General features: G+C 39.0%; 1 pseudogene; it reads left to right on the top strand.

Annotated features, from left to right (window-relative positions):
• The first annotated feature begins 1,564 nt into the window (after positions 1 to 1,564).
• Positions 1,565 to 3,687, top strand: LOC101712239 (S-adenosylmethionine sensor upstream of mTORC1 pseudogene; annotated as a pseudogene).
• Positions 3,688 to 5,542: the final 1,855 nt, after the last annotated feature.

Raw genomic sequence — 5,542 nt, 5'->3', positions numbered from 1 at the left:
AAAATAGGCATATGAAATGAACAGACATTTCTCAGACAAAGAAGTAGAAATAACAAAATAAATATATGAAAAAATGTTCCATATCACTGGTCATTTGAGAGATGCAAATGAAAACAATGATGAGATTTCACCTTAGTCCAGAAAGAATGGCTGCTATCATGAAATCAACTAATAACGAATGCTGGTGGGGTTGTGGGAGAAAAAGGAACCCTTCTCCACTGTTGGTGGGAGTGTAGACTGGGGCAACCACTATGGAAATCATTATGGAGATACCTCAAAGAACTAGGATTAAAGGTCCCATTTGTCCCAGCTATTCCCGTACTGGATATCTTCCCACAGGCATTAAAAGAATCATACCACAGCGATATATGTGCACCCATGTTTATAGTGCCACAGTTCACAATAACTAAAACTTAGAAACAGCCCAGTTGCCCATCAACTGGTGACTGGATAAAGCAGATGTGTTTTTTAAATATATAAAATAGAGTACTACTCAGCCATAAAGAATGAGAAACTAGAGACATTTATAGCTAAATGGATACACATTGAGGCCATATTCTTAAGTGAAATAAATAGGACACACATGTGTAAATACTGAATAGTTTCTCTGGTGTTAGAAACTGAAAGTGTAAATAAGTATCAAAATGTGTAATAGATAACGTGAAATAGGAAGGAACATAAGGCCCAAAGGGGAAGAGGAAGTGGGAGGGATAGGGGAAGGAAAAGGAATAAATATGAGAAAAGGAAACAATGGAAACAATGTCTTGTAAATATGGAGGGGTGGAGGGGTTGAAGGGAGGGCAGGGGAATGGGGAAAAAAATAAAAACCAAGGTATATTATCTAAACATACAATTCCCAGTGATGAATGTCATCATATTGTATACCTAAAATGTACCAATAAACTCAATGAACTAAAAAAAAATAGAAAGCCAAAGCACACAATTCAGAACAAATAAATGGAACTGCTTTAAAATTTGGAATGGTTAATTTTACGTGGTCTTCTTTACATTTCTTTGTACCTATCTACTTTTATTCTTTATTCTACTGGTGGTTCTAGCTGGGGCTGGTGACAGGATTACAGTTTCACCAAGTTTTTGAGAAAGGAAAGAAAGAAACCTTGGAGATCTTTACTGACAGTAGCATTAAGTTCTTGACTTGCATACAATGACTATTAAAATATTAAGTTGTAACAAACCTGCTTTCAAAATCATACTAACACTCACTGAATTTAATCAACCCAATCTTCAGATAATCTCCAGATATGTAAGGTGGAATTAATTCAATTAATTACAGCTGTTGTGTAAACAATACACTGCTCTATGAAGAGATACCAAAAAAAAAAAAAAAGCATAAGACATAACTCTTGCCCTGAAAGATAATATGAGGTCCAGGGGAAGAAAGCTCAGTTCCAATAATCTACTTCTGCATAAGAATTCATTCCAAGATTTAGTGACTTAAAATAGCATCCATTTAATTGCTCACAATCATACATGTCAGGGATTTAAGCAAGATTCATAGAAGATAGCTATGGCTGGACATCTGTCTAGGGCTAGAAGATCCAAAATGGCGTGCACACAGGCATGGGCTCTACTACAGGCAGCTGACCTCCACATAGACTTTCTCTTTTCTCTTTTTTTGGTACCGGGCATCCAACTCAGGACCTTGTGCTTGCAAGGCAGGCGACAGAACCACTGAACTAAATCCCTGGCCCCTACTTTCTCTTCTCTTAAAGGCTTAGACTACACTTACTCTTGTTTTGTAATAATCTAGGCTGAAAACAATTCCACAAATGAAAGTGGAAGCCTCAAGACTTCTTATGACTTAGGACCAGAAGCCACACATTTGTTACCTCTGTTGCAGTCCAGTGGATAGTAGAATGCAGGATCAGTTCACATCAAGAGGAGAGGAAAGCAACTTCATCACTTGGTAAAAGTAGTGATAAAGTCACATTACCAAGGCACTGACTGGTAGAATAAGAGGAATTGTAACTGTCTTTGAAAACCATTTGCCAAGCATGCTCCAAAATATCATCATGAATGCCAAACTAGACATCCATTTTCAGAAGACTGAAACTAGATTCCTATCTCTCACTCTATACTAAGATCAAACCAAAATGATCCAAGGTCTAAATACAAGTCCAGAAACTTTGAAACTATTGGAAGAAAACATAGGGGAAATAAGTGAATTTATAGGCACAAAGACATCCTGAATACAACTTCAATAGCATGGGAAATAATAACGAATCAACAAATCAGATTACATCAAATACATCTAATTAAAAAGCTTCTGCACAGCAAAAGGAACAATTGACAGAATGAAGAGACAGCCTAAAAGAGGAACATCTTTGCTAGCTATTTTTCTAATAGAGAGTTAATATCTGGCTGCCTCCTCTGCTGCCTCCTCCTTCCCCACCTCCTCTGTGCAGGAAAGTCCGGCCGGGCCTGAGCGGCCGTGCAGGAGGCAGCAACAGGGGCTGCGAGCTGGAGCCAGGGCCAGCTGCTCGCGAGCAGAGTGCGGGGCCCCGAGCCCTCGGCAGCCCCGGGAACAGGGGCGGAAGCTGGAGCAGGAGAAGCTCTCCGGGATGGTGAAGAGCGTCCACCAGCGGCTCCGCAAGAAGTATCCGAAAGTGGGAGATTTTGATAAGATCTGGAGAGAACACTGTGAAGATGAGGAAACTGTTTGTGAATATGCCGTCGCAATGAAAAATTTGGCAGATAATCATTGGGCAAAATCTTGTGAGGGTGAAGGTCGCATTGCATCGTGCTGTAGTGTATGTAGAGAATATTTCCAAAATGTGGAGAGAGAAAAGCACTTGAAAAACATGAAAAAAGAGCTGTACTCACCAATAAGACCACTCCAGCCTTAAACACACATGAGTCTTCTAAACTTGAAGGACATTTAACCAACCTCAACTTTACAAACCCTGAATTCATAACTGAGTTGCTACAAGCCTCGGGAAAGATCAGATTACTTGATGTTGGCAGCTGCTTTAACCCATTTTTGAAGTTTGAAGAACTTCTAACTGTTGGCAGAGACATTGTAGCTGCTGTAGAGAGTGTATATAAATGTGACTTCTGAACTTACAACTTCAGCAACCACTCCAGCTTGGACAGGATGCTACAGATGCTTTTTTGAAGCAGCTGAAAAACCCTATTGATTCTCTCTCTAATGGGAGAACTTTTCCATGTGGTAGTTTTTCTCTCCTCCTTTCCTATCTTCCATCACCCTACCAGCGATGGATTTGCTGCAAGAAACCTCATGAATTATTAGTGTTAAATGGTTTATTATTTAACATCACACCTGATTCCTCTCATCAGAACTGTCATGCTATGATGATGAATAGCTGCAAGATTGCTATAGAGTCCCTGGGCTTTAAATGCTTCAAGTATTCAAAGTTTTCACATATGCATCTGATGGGATTTAGAAAAACCTCCCCAAAAACCACAAGCGACTTGGTTAGTTGAAACTACCCGAGGATGTTATATATTCCTCAAGATTTTAACAGTATTGAAGATGAGGAATATTCTAACCCTTCCTGCTACATTCGATCAGATATAGAAGATGAACAACTGGCATATGGTTTCACAGAGCTCCCTGATGCTCCGTGCGACTCAGATGCTGGAGAAAGTCAAGCCAGTTCTATTCCTTTCTATGAGCTAGAGGATCCCATATTACTTTTAAGTTAATATAAAAACCAAAAGATCCTTTCAGTCCAGACTCCTAAACTAATGGCTTACACTAATTGGAAATACTAACATGAACTCAGTACTTAAAACCTGGTTTGCATAGAAGAAATGCAAAGGTTTACAAAGCTTGCTATTTCTTCTACTTCTGTATTTTAAAATTTATTCTTGTGTAGAAAGCTTAAAGTTTCATGCAGAATGATTCCTGTCATAGCAGAAACCACTGTTACTTTAGCATTTCACACTAAGATATAGAAAGGTACCTTTGTTTCTCTTTAGTGCTATCGTGAAAAATGAAGCATAATTTTCTATATATTTTTCTTTTCAGTTGTTCATTGTTGATTTTAAACCACTGTAATTGGAAACTTTAAGATATGTAGAGAGCTGTAGATTGCACTTTGGTGAATCATAAGTTGTATATGATGCATAGATTGGTTTAGTTTATGTTGCACTTACCTTTTTCCTCTTTTTCTAACTAAATTGTTATCGAGTACAGAAAGCTGTTTCCTATTCAGTTTTGTCTTATGATCTACTATTTCCTGAACTTCTTGAAATTGGTGATAAATCTTCTTCCCTTTTTTCTTCTATTAAGGTCATTTGGCAGCTCAGACTTTGGGGAAGGTATTTCTCTGAAGTATGTATTCTCATTTCCTTACCACAGTACAAGAAACACCACTGCCAAAGTGGTATTTTCATAACTTTCTTATCGATTTGGGCCTTGGTGTTAAATATATTTATCTGTGAGAGTTCACTTTTACTTTTTGAAAATTTAGGTTTCTTTTACAGAATTTTCTATTTAAGCAAGGAACAATGTATAATACTCAATACTGACTGAAAACACTTTGTGGAAGGGTTTGCACCTATACAAGAGGTAATGTTGTACTGAAACCAACTTTGATAGGGTCCCCACCTTTCCACTAAAGACGTGCTGCACTACAAACTTGGAATAAAATATAAAAAATTAAAATTAACCCTCTTCTCAAAATCTCATAAAATGGATTTGACCTTGTGGGACCCTAATTTCTTTCTAAACCCTAGCAGAAAAATTTTCTTTGAATATATAAATCACTAGTTGGCTGTGGGAATTTCCCTTTCCACATTGATAAATGCCTTTCTATGTTTCTGAATCAGAACCAAGTGATTATGGAGAAATAAATGTCTAAACAAGACAAGTTAAAACAGCTAGAAACATTTAATCCACATTGTCTTGTCAGCCGGCAATTGTCATGTAAACTATCATTTCTAAGAGTGCCAGAGTGTGGATTTTTCTTCAAGTGGTTATAACATTAAAATTAACTCTTACTTGCTACCAAGAAATGCAAAGGAGCCCCTGGGGAACACCCACAACCTGCCTGTGGAGTCGCACCTGTGAATGCAACAACAGAGCCCCCACCCCCACCCCTATGGGCACCACCTCTGGCCTCTTGTCTGTGCAGCTACCTGGTTCCACACTAAAGAGGCACAGCGGGGAATAAAGGCCATTGTCCTGAGTTACAGAAGTGAACAAAAGACAGAGGGCCTCTCTCAGGCTCCCTGATAATAACAGAAGCCCACTGGAAAAGTGAAGAGAATCTCTGTAATAAAGGCACACCAGACCACCGTATTTGGTAAGCTAGAGGTATCATCACCTCCCAACAGAACCTGGACTATCTTCAGAGGAAAGGCAGCTGGAACGTGCAATAGAACCTTGCACAGTTCAACCCTGCAGGAGGACAGTGAGCTCAACTTGGGACTTGCAGCCAGAAATCTGCCTGAATCTCACAGGTCTGTGACTGGCTTACTGAGACTCATTGACTTATATCTGCACACTGCTGCCCATGTTGTCTATTGTGACAGAAGAGACATAACCTGAAGAAGG

The sequence above is a fragment of the Heterocephalus glaber genome, unplaced genomic scaffold (assembly GCF_053883595.1).
Source record: "Heterocephalus glaber isolate CG9 unplaced genomic scaffold, H.glaber_assembly_v1.0 deba00001577, whole genome shotgun sequence".
NCBI lineage: Eukaryota > Metazoa > Chordata > Mammalia > Rodentia > Bathyergidae > Heterocephalus > Heterocephalus glaber.
The sequence above is the reverse complement of the archived record's forward strand: the minus strand, read 5'-3'. Positions and strand labels throughout refer to the sequence as shown.